This window comes from Artemia franciscana, chromosome 14 (assembly GCF_032884065.1).
Source record: "Artemia franciscana chromosome 14, ASM3288406v1, whole genome shotgun sequence".
Taxonomy (NCBI): Eukaryota; Metazoa; Arthropoda; class Branchiopoda; order Anostraca; family Artemiidae; genus Artemia; species Artemia franciscana.
The window spans coordinates 32538306-32554466 of record NC_088876.1 but is presented as its reverse complement, the minus strand read 5'-3'; positions in this window follow the sequence as shown (position 1 = coordinate 32554466).

The window sequence follows — 16161 nt, the reverse complement described above, 5'->3', positions numbered from 1 at the left end:
TTCTTGAGGAGTGATGGGAATAACCCCTTCCGCAATGAGAGGTTAATCAAATGTGTTAACGGTTGTAATACAGACGGCAAAACTGCTTTCAACACTTTCGTGTGAACACGGTCGAATCCGGACGCAGATGTACCCCTTAAGTTTTTGACAATCATTGAGACGTTGAGCGAAGTTACGGGAATGACTGCCATTGACTTAACACACGCTGGACCTAGAAAATCCTTGTAGGATTTTGCTTGGGGTGTTATTGTGTTCGCCGTTTTCTCTCCAATGCTGGTGAAGAAAGTACAAAGTGCTTTCGCAACTTCGGTTTGCTCAGTAAAGGTTTTCCCATCAACAGTAATTTTGGAAGGTAGTTCAGGTTTTTGGTAATTGGGTCGTAACAGTGAATTAATTGTCTTCCAAACTTCCCTTCCATCCTTACCACTTTCAGCTAGTTTTGTACTAGAATATTCTCTTTTGGCCTTTCTGAGAATTGATTGGAGGCGTTTCTTATAAGATTCATAGATTTCTAGGCTAGCTATACTTGGTAAAGTATAAGTTGCTTCAATATTAGCGTACAAGGGGATTATTTCGCAACAGAATAGTTAACTAAGTTTCAATTTTCATAAGTTTTCCTGTGTTGCTTTGATGTTCTCATTGAAGTAACTCTAATAGTTTCTTTTCGCTACGTGGATCAGTAGTGACAATTGTATTTATTATTATTGGTGGTGGTTTTATTTTTTTGGTTTAGTGTTTTTTCTTTTTATCTTGTGCTGAGGACGCTTAGTTTGGATGCAAGCGAAATATCTGTGTTATTTTAGTCTTTCTTCTCTACTGGCCGTAGTCTCGTTTGAGTTTTTTTTTTGTGGAGTTTTATCTCTCTTTGTTGTTTATTGTCATGTGTTGCCAGTTCGGCTTAAGAACTTTCATTAGATATATCTCAGAAAGGGCAGAAAATGTTAAGTCAAAACTATCAGGTCATGAGATGGGAATATTGTACAAGACCAAAAAGGCAGAATGTTAATATCATTACTGCCTACTATTAATACTGTTACTGCTATCAGTAATACTACTCCAATTGTGTTGCGAGAGTAACACTTTGGTTTTGTCCTGTTTTTTTTTTGTTTTTTTTTTTTCTATGCCGCCGATCTCAGCTTATTCCTGGAAACTGGTAATGGTCTAACCTGTGCGGTTTTTACGGAAAGTGTGCACCTCAGGCCGGATTGATGAATATGACATTACATTTTGGAAAGCTCCGCAGATCTCTTGCCTGGGGCCAAAAAGGATGGTTTTTGCTTGTCCAAAAAGGATGGCTTTTGCTTGTCCACGAGCCAGAGCCTATGGTGTACGAAGGGAAGTGGAGTTATATAGCCTATGTCAGAGAGGAGTATCTGAAGTTGTGCAGCCAAGCTTTCGTTTCATCAAACCATGTTTCCGCTTTCGAGTGGAAAACTCCGTTCTAGCAGGCAAGCAGGCAGGCACCTCATTCAAATTGAAGATGGACTAAAATCTATAAGTGTTAAATATATGCGGCAGTTACTAGGCCCCACAACCAATATATCTTCTTTGAGAGATAAATAGAAAAATTTACATAAGCAAAAATGTGGCATTTTCCCACGGGTTCGAAAGTGCTGCCATCTATTGTTTCTACCCATTACTGTTCGTGATTTCAGCTGAGTTTATCATTCGGTTTTTCGGACTTGGGATTCCGGTAGAGAAATGGTATCAGATGTTTCTAATAAACTTTAAAAGTTCTCTCATTGCTAAAGAAATTGGAGCTTATCCTTTGCTCCTTTCTAAGTGGTGACGTTAGAAAGTTGGCCTATGGCAGAAAAATCAAGTTTTGAACTAAGACAGATATAATATTTTTCGAAGGCAGTCGATAGCTCTTGATGAGCGGATCAAAGTATATGACATCCATTTTTTGGTACAAAAATTCCTTCATGAGGTATACCAGTTTGAAAGTTTCAAGGGGCTAATAACTTCAGTAGTAAGGTACACACTGAAACGAAATCTAGGCCGATACAAATTCTGAGACATATAGAGGACTTATAAGCAACAATCGGCTGTTAGGTAATAATCACCTTTGGCAATGAGGGGCTAGCAACTTTTGCTAGTTGGTGTATCTATTATTTGTTTCCAGTGTATTTGATGGTAAAACCAATTTGGTTCCAGTGGTAAGATATGTAGGAGACTTGTAAGTAATAATCTGCTGTTAGGTTACAGTCAACTTCAGCGATTAGGGATTTGCAACTATGCTAGTTGGTTCACCCATTTATTTGTTTCCGGTGAACTTGATGACTATCAAGGGAGAGGGACTCATAAGTAAGAATCGGTCTACTTTGGGCGAGAAACGGCTGTTAGCTCATAATCATCTTCGGCAATGAAGGGTTTGCCGCTTTTGCTAGTTGGTGTACCTATAATTCGTTCCCGGTGTATTTGATGGTCAAACCAATTTGGTTCCAGTGGTAAGACATGTAGGGGACTTATTAGTAATAATCGGCTGCTGGGCTACAATCATCTTCAGTGGTGAGGGGTTTGCAACTTTTTCTAGCTGGTGTACCCATTTATTTGTTTCCGGTGAACTTGATGTCTATCACGGGAGAGGGACTTGTAAGTAAGAATCTGTTCACTTTGGTCTAGAAATTTGTGCAAATTGATGCACATTGTATTCGATCTCTTTAAATCTGACAGAATTAAGTGTTTACGCAACGGGTACAAACGATAACGTAAAACAATAAAGTAGTTTCGTAATAATATATTCTCTGAGGCCAACCTGACTTTTATACATAATAATGATAGATGGTAATCAGCTTACCTAAGCTATGGATGTCGGGTGATTGATTTTTCTTCTAACGATAATTTCGACAGGCCCTGTGCCTGTCATCATCAGGTTAAATTCAAATTTCTTGCTAGCTGGCAAGAAATTTGAATTTAAACTGATGATGACAGGCACAGGCCCTGTCGAAATTATCGTTAGAAGAAAAATCAATCACATGACATCCATAGCTTAGGTCAGCTTATTACCATCTATCATTATTATGTTTCGTAATAATTAGTGTCACCTATGGTATTTTAATCCTGAAAAGTTACGGATAGCTTTATAATACCAACTAGATTATATAAGATATTGTTCCAAGTTTTCATCCGTCACGATGTCTACGATTGAAAAGGATAAAGTTCAACTGGCTGCAAAGTCAATTTAGTCCCTTCTTTCGATATTATTTTGTAGTTGTTGTTTTAATCAACGCTGAGGAATAGCCTTTGGTCATGTGATAACTGATTGCGTTCTTGTTTGAACATGCCGTTTTAAAAACTTCGATAGGCTGACAATTTCATCATTTAACCGATAGTGAAGAAACAAGCACAAACGAGAATGTAAAACAATGAGATAGTTTTGTAATAATTAAAAGAATGTCATCTATGGTATTTTTATTCTAAAAAGTTAGGGATAGCTTAATAATACCAACTAGATTATATAAGATATTGTTCCGAGTTTACATCCGTCACGATGTCTACGATTGAAAAGGATGAAGTTCAACTGGCTGCAAAGTCAATTTAGTCCCTTCTTTTGATAACATTTTGTTGTTATTTTTTCAACACTGAGGAATAGCCTTTGATCATATGATTACTGATCGATAGCGTAGAAACAAAACTAAAGTGTTGCTCTCGTAACACTTTAGTCGGTGAAGCCGGACAAAGGCTGCCGCAACACTTCACGTTGCCCGGGCAATGTAGGTCTAGTTTCTCCTAGTATTACATCTGTTAGGGTATATGGTATAAAAGGCATAGGTATACCCTATACCTATTGGCCGAATTCCAAGCAGAGCTCTTCCGTTATGATAACCTGATCATGGAAGAAGCTTCTTCAAACGTTGATAAAGATAAAGACAAGAATATCCCTTGGAAAGTTCTACGAGGCAATAGACTGTCTAACATGCCTGATATTAATTCCACACCATCGCTAAAAGGGTGGGAAAATTAGTTTTCTAAGTTGTTGACTTCGCATGATTCTAACAGTGATTTGTTGCAATTAGATGAAAGGTAGAAGAATTGTTCAACTGATTACAGGATATCCGAGGATATGTTATGTAAAGCTATCAAAACTTTAAAGGTGTAGTCGGCTAAGGATCATAATGGCGTATTTTCTAATCACCTCGAAATTGCTCCTTCTTCTTTTCTTATTACTCTACCGGCATTTTTCACCTTTCACTTATTACTGGTTTAGTACCATCGTCATTCTATATTGGCATAGTTACGCCTATTCCTAAGAGCTAACTTTAATATTTTAATAATCAATTGTTTAGAAGATTTGAGCCTTTTTTTCAGTTTTGAAAAATGCCAATTTTTTGTTGTAAATTGTTTAGAAGATAATGTCAGGGCGACTCTCCATTAGGGCAATGATGCTATTTTCCAATCGTCGCCAATAGTCACTTATTTGGGATTACCTTATGTTGCTTCGAAAAGAGATTTTAAACCAGTCCTGGTTCAGTATGTTCAGATAAAACTACGCAAGGCATTTGGTCTTTTAATTCGTTTTCGGGGTTTTTACCGTCCGGACGTCCTTGGTCGTATGTATAGCGCTGTTACTCTGCCTCACGTATTGTTTCCATTCCTCCTCTTCCATAATTTCCGACCTTCTGATCTTTCGCCCATTAAAGTTTCTTATTTTAAATTCTGTAAATTTTTACTTGGTTTCCCCATTTCTTTTAGTAATACTAAGATTGTTTTAAAGTTTAAAGTGAAGGATCCCGTAGTCTGTATAAAGAGAAAATATAAAATGTTTAAAGACAAGGCGAAAATTATCCTTTTAGGCCACAATTTATGTCCGTTTTTTAGTAACAGTTCTGGCTCTTGATGATTTACAGGTTAAATTATTTAGCAAGTGTTTTTGCATCTTTTGTTTTCTTTTTAAGTGTTTGATCAATATTTGATATTTTTTTATTGTAAGCGTTATCATTCGTTTTTTCTTTATATTTATCCTTTATCCTACTCCTCATTTTTCGAGGGAAATAAAAGAAAATAAATAAATACAGAAAAAAACTAGAATAAAGTATAAAATAGCAACTTTCATGGAAAGCTTATATTGCTTTAAAACTAAACCAAAAATCAATAAGCTGCCAATAAATCAATGTCAATGAGGCCATAAAACCAATAAGACTCTCCGCAATATCTCAAAAAGGACTGATGTTGCTAAAATGAAACTTTCAGGGCTACTACTATTACTATTTCTTTTCTTGCTATTGAACGAAACCAAAAGAGTTTAACTGAATCCAGTTTTTAAAAATAGCATAAATGCCATGCCTTGGGAATGGTATTAATTTTATTTTCAAGAAATCTTGAGGAGGTGTGAAGCTAAATTAAACAATATTATGTGTGTCCAGATTTTCAAAAGGGCGTATAGCCTACTATTAGAAATTGTTTGATATTTTTTGCAACAGGTAAACAGTATGCCAAAATTATGGGCTCCTGTAAAAAGAAAAACGAAAAGATTTAAAATATTCTGTTTTCGAATGAAAAAGACTATGTCAGTAAAAACGAACCGAAACTGATTAAAACACCTTTTGCACAAAATAAGTTTTTCAAGAAAAGTAAAGGGCTACGTTTAACCAAAAACAGCAGAAATAAATTCAAATAATTTTTTAAGCGTGAAACTACCACAAATTACTATCATGAAACAGAAAACGAGCAGAAATTACAATAAATAAATGAGTCAAACTCAAAACGAGCAAAAACTTAGATGATTAGGGCTGAAGCCCCCCCATGCCTTCTGAAGACTGTAACATAATTTGTACTTTACTGGTAAGGAAAATCATTTTAAATGTTTTCACTTTTTAACTTTAATAAATCTAAAATTACTAAGACTTTAAGGAAAAAATATCAGTATTTTTATACTAAACTGTCAATCCAAATTCATTTGTTGTCGTTTTTTTTTTTGTCAGTAATCTTAGTTATGACGGTGTTATTTAATTTCCGTCGATATTATGAGAAATAGAAACATTTAGCTAGAAATAAGAATTGCTTTAACAAAATTAAGACTTCTCTTACTTTTCCCCCTTATCACTCCTACGATGCCGGAAAATTTTAAGTCGAAACCCAAAGCTATTCCCAAGATAGTGCATATAAGCTATTCCCAAGATAAAATACCAAATATGGTATTTTGATAAGCCAGATGTCATGCCATTTGATGTAAATTTACCATCTCCTCCCAAATCATAGTTCAAAAGTCCAACTGCCCCCTCCCCGTCAACACTCTCTGGAAGTTTCTAATTGATACCCAAAGTGGTTCTCAAGATGTTGTAGATAATACTCCTACTACCACTACGAACAACTTACCGCATCACCAAGCTACCTCAGGCCAATATAGCTGCGCAAGCTCCTCCTCCATCCTTTATACATCATTTGCAGATATATCGTTGCAGATACATCATTTTAATGCTTTGCTATACATTGTGTCTGTTGATGGTCCTCAAGAAGAAAAGAATACATTGATATAATATAATTTCCCATATATAATATTATATTTTGTATAATTGTTAATTTATATAATAGAATATAATTTCTGTAGGAATAAGGACAAAAACGTTTTGAAGGATCAGAGAGAAGATATATTTGCCCCTTTCCTACCCCTATTAAATTTTTTGATTCTCCTTGCTCCAAACTTCTCTTTTCTTTTCCCGACAATTTAAACTTTTCCCCCCAGGCCTTTCTAAGATATTGCAGATATGCTATTACGATGACTTTAAAGGTTCAACTCTATCCCTCGAGCTGTTGGAGATAGGTATTATGATAGCCTGGATACATATTGTGTCTTTTTATTTAGCTATGTCCTCTCCTTCAAGCTAAGCTGAACTTCTTCGCGCCTCTACCTTCCCCGTAGGCTTCAACCTGAAACCCTGAGTCGTTTCAAAGGTATTGCAGAAGTACCATTTTGATAACCTCCCATATAAGCTTGCAGTGCAAAATGTTCCTGGGTGGATCAGAGACATGGATTGCTTACACCCTTCCTCTCCTTCTTCCTTTTCCCATCGCCACCTTTAAGTTTTAACTTCAGACCCCGTGCTGTTCTAACATATATGTAATTTTGATGGCATGAGTATCCATCGTCGCCTTTGAATAATGTCCTGTCCCCAAGGCAAAATTTGAGGTCCACTTAATCCCACCCCAAGTCTCGCTGAAAGATTAAGCTTTATCCCTGACTGTTGATCGTTACCCCTTGAACAATCCCTGAGGTTTCATTTTAACATCCTTAGTCGTACCTGAGGGTGTGCGTGTACCTGAACCACCGTGTAACAGAACCACAATCAACTGAACCTCTATAACTGAACCACCGTGTAACTGAACCACCGTGCATCTGAACCCCTGTGTAACCGAGTCCCCGTGCAACTGAATCCTCGTGTAACTGAACCACTGGGAAACTGAACCCCATTTAACTAAATCCCCGTGCAACTCATCCCCATTTAACTGAACTCCCATGTAACTCAACCCCTGTGCAACTCAACCACCGTGCAAATGAACCACTGTGTAACTGAACGAACGTGCAACTGAGCCACCGTGGAACTAGACCATAGTCCAACTGAACCATCGTGGAACTGAACCACTGAACTCAATATTTTAGTATTCTAAAAATATGAGGCAATATCATTGGGTAAAACACAAGGTAGAGTTTTTACATGTTCAATCTTGTTGGAATTTATTGTTTTTTAAAAGTCTTGATCTACACACATGTCAAGATCATTCTTTAAAAAGCTTTGATTTATTTTTGCAAAAAATGAAGATCCTATGTCACAAACCATTAAAGCTGATTTTTTCTCTCTTTTTTTTAGATTCATCAGACCTTTCTGGACATTAAGTAATAAACATATGCGTTGAAAATATTTGACCTTTGTGAATCTAGATAACGAATTTTGATCACATGTCTATGAGGAGAATTTAGCTGAACAGGATATGGGAGGGGGACTGGTTGTACTTCAGCTTTTTTTCAGCATTCATTCAACATGCCCTGAAAGTTTAAACTTCATACCCTCAGGTTTATAGACTCAGCTCTTCTCGATCCATTGCAGATGCGCCGTCTTGTAAAACTGGATGCACATAGTACCTATCGATTTAGTTAAAGATGCTCCTAAACATTTTCCGAACGATGTGACGGCTGATGCCATCAGCCGTTGTAAATATTTCTGCTATTTCCTTTTCCCAGCCAATAAAGGAAACAAATACTTTTTGATTGCGTTTGACATTCTTCTTGACATTTCCCTAAGGTTTGACTTTAATGCTCCGTGCTTTTTTATGGCACTTGGTAATAACCAAGTGACATATAGCAATCGCCAATTCTGTCGGTCGGTCTGTCTGTCGGTCCCGGTTTTGCTACTTTAGGCACTTCCAGGTAAACTAGGACGATGAAATTTGGCAAGCGTATCAGGGACCGGACCAGATTAAATTAGAAATAGTCGTTTTCCCGATTTGACCATCTGGGGGGGGGAGTGGGGGGCCGGTTAATTCGGAATAAATAGAAAAAATGAAGTATTTTTAACTTATGAGCAGGTGATTGGATCTTAATGAAATTTAATGTTTGGAATGATATTGAGTCTCAGAGCTCTTATTTTAAATCCCGACCGGATCTGATGACATTGGGGGGAGTTGGAGGGGGGAAACCTAAAATCTTGGAAAACACTTAGAGTGGAGGGATCGGGATGAAACTTGATGGGAAAAATAAGCGCAAGTCCCAGATACATGATTGACATAATCGGAACTGATTCGCTGGGTAGTTGGGGGGGGGGTAATTCTTAAAAATTACAAAAATGAGGTATTTTCAACTTAAGAACGGGTGATCTGATCTCAATGAAATTTGATGTTTAGAAGGAAATCGTATCTTAGAGCTCTTATTTTAAATCCCGACCAGATCTGGTGACGGGGGCGGGGAGTTGGGAGGGGGAAACCTAAAACTTGGAAAACACTTAGAGTGGAGGGATCGGGATGAAACATGATGGGAAAAATAAACACAAGTCCTAGATAGATGATTGACATAAACGGGACGGATCGGCTCTCTTTGGGGTAGTTGGGGGGGGGGGTATTTCTGAAAAATTAAAAAAAATGAGGTATTTTTAACTTACGAACGGGTGATCGGATCTAAATGAAATTTGATATTTAGAAGGATATCGTGGCTCAGAGCTCTTAATTTAAACCCGACCGGATCTGGTGACACTGGGGGGGGGGGAGTTGGGAGGGGGAAACCTAAAACTTGGAAAACACTTAGAGTGGAGGGTTCGGGATGAAACTTGGTGGGAAAAAAAACACGAGTCCTAGATACATGATTGACATAACCAGAACAGATCCGCTCTCTTTGGGGTAATTGGGGGGGGGTTAATTCTGAAAAATTAGAAAAAATGAGGTATTTTTAACTTACGAACGGGTGATTGGATCTCCATGAAATTTAATGTTTTGAAGAATATCGTGTCTCAAAGCTCTTATTTTAAATCCTGACTGGATCTGGTGACATTGGGGGAAGTTTGGGGTGGGGAAACCTAAAATGATGGAAAACGCTTAGATTGGAGGGATTGGGATGAAACTTGGTTGGAAAAATAAGCAGAAGTCTTGCATATGTGATTTACATAATTGGAACGGATCTGCTCAATTGGGGAAATATTCTCAATTATTCTGAAAAATAAGAAAAAATGACGTATTTTTAACTTACGAAGGAGTGATCGGATGTTCATGAAACTTCATATTTAGAAGGACCTCGTAACTCAGATATCTTATTTTGAATTTCAACCGGATCAAGCGTAATTGGGGGGGGGCAGTTGGGGGGACCGGAAATCTTAGAAAATACTTAAAGCGGTGAGATCAGGATGAAACTGGATGGGAAGAATAGAAACCTGTCTAAGATACGTGACTGATATAACTGGACCGGATCTGCTCTCTTTGGTGGAATTGGGGGGGGGGGTAATTTTGAAAATTGAGGTATTTGTAAGTTACGAAAGGGTGACCAGATCTTAATGAAATTTGATATTTAGAAGGATCTTGTGCTTTAAAGTTCTAATTTCAAATTCTGACCAGTTCCTGTGACATTCGGGGGAGTTGGAGGGGGAAACCGGAATTCTTGGAAAACATGAAAATTTGGGTATTTTTATCTTACGAATAGATGATCGGATCGTAATGAAATTATTTTTTAGAAGGAATTCATGTCTCAGAGCTCTTATTTCAAATCCCGACCAGATCGTTTGACATTGGGGGGAGTTGGGGGGGGGATCTTGGAAAAACACTTGGAGTGGAGGAATCGGGATGAAGCTTGGTGGATAGAATAAACAAATTTCCTTGATACGTGATTGACAGAATCTTACTGGATTCACTCTCTTTGGGGGAGTTGGGGGGAGGGGTTCAGTGATTTGGCGAGTTCGGTGCTTCTGGACGTGCTAGGGCGATGAAAATTGGTAGGCGTGTCAGGGAGCTGCACAATTTGACTTGATAAAGTCGTTTTCCCAGATTCTACCATCTGGGGGGCAAAAGGGAGAGGAAAAATTAGAAAAAATTAGGTATTTATAACTTACGAGTGGGTGATCGGATCTTAATGAATTTTGATATTTAGAAGGACTTTGTGACTCAGAGCTCTCATTTTAAATCTTGACCGGCATTAAGCCTGTTATTTTCCTTTTTAAATCAATGTATGCATAACTTACAGCCTTTGCACCAGGGGCTAGGGATTGTAAACCCTGGAGGCACACTTATTTGACCGTTGAACTTTTTTAAATCAAAATGTCATCTCTAAATTATCAATGGGATGTATTTGGAGAAAAAAGAGGGTGAGGGTGGAAGCCGTTCGATCACTTTTAACTCTTAAATAGTGCACTAAAACTTTTGATTTCTGTGGAATGGGCACCCCCCCCCCCCCAAGTTCATACAAAAATATTTTCTATAATAACATTATTTGTTAACATTGATAACTAGCTTAATTTACAGCCCTTGCTCCAGGAGTGGCTGGTGGCATTCTTAACCCCAAAGATATGGTTATTTGACCTTTCGACTATTTAGAACAATTTTTTTTTAATTTTGATCGGATGCATGTGGGGAAAAAAGGGTGTTAAGAGGGAGATGCTGATTGTCCTCCAGTTCCTCAAAATTGAGCCTAAGATTTCAATCGATTGAGCCTTCTCCAAAGTTTTACGACCACCCCTTCTATAAAAAACTTAAATTTTAACAATGGGTAACTTGCAATAGCCTTCAGCCCTTGCACCAAGGACCGTGGGGTTTTTTGTTAATAATGTTTTATTATTCAATTAGAAATTGAAAGTCTTAGTTCCCTTTTTAAAAGTCAAAAGTGATGGGAGGGCAACTAGCCCACATCCCCGGAAAAATTCTCCTGTGAAAATATCTCCGGGAAATACCACCTCGCAGAAAACACCCCCTGAAAATACCTCCCTATTAAAAATCTACCTCCGAAAAATACCCTTTGCGGTTGATTGGCATCCAACCATTTTAGACTTACAAAAAAGACTAGAACTGCCAGGGGATCATAAAACCGTTTCTACCTCCATCCTCCTCTTGTCTCTCCCTTAGAGTTACTTCTGTATTTATTCGAAGGCTCAATAAGAGCTGGGATGTTTTGGCATTAAAATGTACCCTTTGAGGTATCTCCTTCCCTCCCTAGCTACAAAACAATCAGGGAACCCAATTGCAGAAGTTTAAGTATCTTTTTAAGTTTTGTAATTTGTCCATTGCTTACAGATAGTGTTTGTTATTGGGAAATATAAAACATCTGTAGCGCGGGAGTTCTCTGAAGGAGGGGGACTTACTCCAGGCAAGACTTACACATTAATTCCTATTTTCCACTTTTCTTAGCACTTCTCAACTAAACTAAAAAATAACAGAACTCAAATAAAATATTCAAATTCGGAAAACCATATTTTCCACGAGGTGGTATTTTCCAGGAGAGGGTTTTTCAATGGAAGAATTGGGGGGTAGACGTCTAGACCCTTACACAGCTACAGGGCAAAGGGAACTCCCATTAATAGATAAAAAAAGAGAAATAAATCTGGCTTTAAGAGTTTGTGATGTCCGATTTTCTTTATTTGTTTTTTCTTTTTTACAACAAAACGTAACTTTTTATTTATCATCTTTACAATCATTTATATTATGACTTTAAAAAGCAAACAATTCCAACAAGATTGAACATATAAAGATTCTAACCTGCGTTACCCATGTAAGTACGATAGTTGAATTGCATGATAGTTATACGAGGGTTTAGTTGCACGATGGTTCAGTTACACGGTGGTTCAGTTACACAGGGGTTTGGTTAAATGGGGCTGGCTTGTACGGGGGTTGAGTTGCACGAGGGCTCAGCTAAATGAAATCCAGTTTCACAAGGGTTTGGTTACAAGGGGGTTCAGTTGCACGGTAGTTCAGTTATACGTTTGTTCAGCTGCATGGTTGTTCAACTGCACAGGGGTTCAGTCACGTGTAATTCAGTTGCTTGGGGTTCAGTTACATGGTGGTTCACTTGCAATGGAATCGTTGCTGAGATATTACCCTTGTCTGCAAAACTTTCCACCGCTCAGCTCGATCATCGAACTTTTTAAGTCTTGCATCAGACCTATCGCCAAGTTTGGATCCCCGCTGTATTTCTGGTGGCGTGAAAACGTTGTTGGCACCACCCCAAAAGATCCAGAATACAGCTGTTCAGTCGCTCCCCATGGATTTCTCCAATCTGTTAATGGAGGACTGATGTAGCGTCGATTGCTGTTTTATGCAAGCTCACAGATTTACCTCCATATCCGGAGCTTTCTCGTATTGTGAACGATACATATATATATATATATATATATATATATATATATATATATATATATATATATATATATATATATATATATATATATATATATATATATATATATACATATATATACATATATATACATATATATAATATATATATATATATATATATATATATATATATATATATATATATATATATATATATATATATATATAATACATATCAAACAGTTCGTGGTAACGAACTGTAGTAAGGAGCGACCCGGCTCAATAGTAAGCAAAACTATAAAAAATGGAATTTGATAACAAGAGTTACATCAAAAGAATCGCATTTTAATGCCGAGTTTAAATATATAAGTTTCGTTAAGTTTAGACTTACCAATCAAAAGTTACGAGCCTGAGAATATTTGCCTTATTTTAGAAAATAGGGGGAAACATCCCTTAAAAGTCATAGAATCTTAACGAAAATCACAGCATCAGATGCAGCGTATCAGAGAACCCTACAGGAGAAGTTTCAAGCTCGTATCTACAAAAATGTGAAATTTTGCATTTTTTTTGCCACAAGACACAGATCGCGGATGCGTGTTTATCTGTTTTTTTTTTTTTTTTTTTTTTCTCAGGGGTGATTGTATCGACCAATTGGTCCTAGAAGGTTGCGAGAGGGCTAATTCTAACGGAAATTAAAAGTTCTAGTGCCCTTTTTAAGTGACAAAAAAACTGGAGGGCACCTAGGCCCCCTCCCACGCTCATTTTTTCCCGAAAGTCACCGGATCTAAATTCTAAGATAGCCATTTTATTCAGCATAGTCGAAAAACCTAATGACTATGTCTTTGGGGACGACTTACTCCTCCACAGTCCCCTTGGCAGGGGCTGCAAGTTACAAACTTTGACCAGTGTTTACACATAGTAATGGTTATTAGGAAGTGTATAGACGCTTTCAGGGGGATTTTTCTTGGCTGGGGGAGGAATGGAGGGGAGGGGTTATGTGGGGGGATCTTTCCATTGAGGAATTTGTCATGCGGGAAGAAAATCTCCATGAAGGGGGTGCAGGATTTCTTAGCACTTTTTAAAGAACAATGAAAAAATAAATATGCAAAAGTCTTTTCAACTGAAAGTAAGGAGTAGCATTAAAAATTAAATCGAACAGAAATTATTACGCATATGAGGGGTTCACCTCCTGCTAATTCCTTGCTCTTTACGCTAAAGTAACTTTATTAATTTCAAATATTTATTTTACGGCCTTTGTGATTCAGGGGTGACCCGGCCTTTGTGACTTAAGGAATTGGGACAAAATTTAAGCTTGAGTGTAAAGAGCAAGGTATTGAAAAGGGGTGAACCCCCTCATACATGTAATAAAACATACGAATATAGAAGTTTGTTATGTAAGTTACGTATATTTTTACTAATAAAAACGTTCGTAAAAAATCAAAAGTTCTAGTTGTCTTTTTAAATAACCAAAAAATTGGAGGGTAACTAGGCCTGCTCCCCCGCTCCTTTTTTCTCAAAATCTTCCGATCAAAACTATGAGAAAGCCATTTAGCCAGAAAAATAAATTAATATGAAAATTTTATTTTAATTTTTTATGTGCGGAGAGCCAAAATCAAAACATGCCTTAATTTAAAAACGTTCAGAAATTAAATATAAAAAAAACAAGGGTTTTTAACTGACAGTAAGGAGCGATATTAAAACTTAAAACGAGCATAAATTATTCCGTATATGAAAGGGGCTGTTCCCTCCTCAACGCCCCGCTCTTTACGCTAAATTTGTTTACTGTTTTATAAAGTAGAGTTGAGGGAAAGAGTCAAACTGTAGCGTAAAGAGCGGGGCACTGAGGAGGGAACAGCCCCTTTCATGTACGGAGTAATTTCTTTTCGTTTTAAGTTTTAATATCGCTCCTGACTTTCAGTTAAAAAACATTTTTTTTTTATTATTTAATCAAACAGTTCGTGGTAACGAACTGTAGTAAGGAGCGACCCGGCTCAATAGTAAACGAAACTCTAAAAATAAAAATTTTGATGCTAAAATATACATAAAAAAAATCGGATTTTCATGCTGATTTTAAATATATAAGTTTCATCAAATTTAGTCTTTGTCATCAAAAGTTACGAGCCTGAGAAAATTTACTTTATTTTGGAAAATTGGGGTAAAAACCCCCTAAAATTAATAGAAATCACACCATCGCATTCAGCGTATCAGAGAACCCTATAGCAAAAATTTCAAGTTATTATCTACAAAACCGTGGAATTTCGTATTTTGTGCCAGAAGACAGATCACGGGTGCGTTTGTTTTTTCCCCAGGGGTCATCGTATCGACCGAGTGGTCCTAGAATATCGCAAGAGGGCTCATTCTAACGGAAATGAAAAGTTCTAGTGCCCTTTTTAAGTGACCAAAAAATCGGAGGGCACCTAAGCCCCCTCCCACGCTCATTTTTTTCCCCAAAGTCAACAGATCAAAATTTTAAGACAGCCATTTCGGTCCGCATAGTCGAAAACCACAATAACTATGTCTTTGGGGATGACTTACTCCCTCACAGTCCTTGGGGGAGGGGCTGCAAGTTACAAACTTTGACCAGTGTTTACATACAGTAATGGTTATTGGGAAGTGTACAGACGTTTTCAGGGGGATTTTTGGGGGTGGGGTTGAGGAGAGGAGGCTGGAGGATCTTTCCTTGGAGGAATACGTCATGGGGGAAGAGAAATTCAATGAAAAGGGCGCAGGATTTTCTAGCATTACTATAAAAAAACAATAAAAAACTAAACATGAAAAGGTTTTTTCAATTGAAAGTAAGGAGTAGCATTAAAACTTAAAACGAACAGAGATTATTAAGCATATAAGGGGTTCTAAAAATACTTTAGTATAAAGGGCGAGGTATTTAGGAGAAGATAAATACCTCGCTCTTTATGCTAAAGTATTTTTAGTAATTTCAACTATTTATTCTACGGCCTTTCTGATTCAGGGGTCATTCTTGAAGAATTGGGACAAAACTTAAGATTTAGAGTAAAGAGCGAGGTATTAACGAGGGGACAAACCCCCTCATGTACATAATAAAAATATAAGAATATAAAAGTTTGTTACGTAGGTTAATTCTTAAGTTACGTATATTTTTACTAATAAAATCGTTCGTTAAAAATTAAAAGTTCTAGCTGTCTTTTTAAGTAACCAAAAAATTAGAGGGCAACTACGCCTCCTTTCCCACCCCTTATTTCTCAAAATCGTCTGATCAAAACTAAGAGAAAGCGATTTAGCCGAAAAAAGAATTAATATGCAAAATTCATTATAATAATTTATGTGCGGAGAGCCAAAATCAAACATGCATTGATTCAAAAACGTTCAGAAATTAAATACAAAAAACTAGTTTTTTTAACTGAAAGTAAGGAGTGATATTAAAACTCAAAAAGAACAGAAATT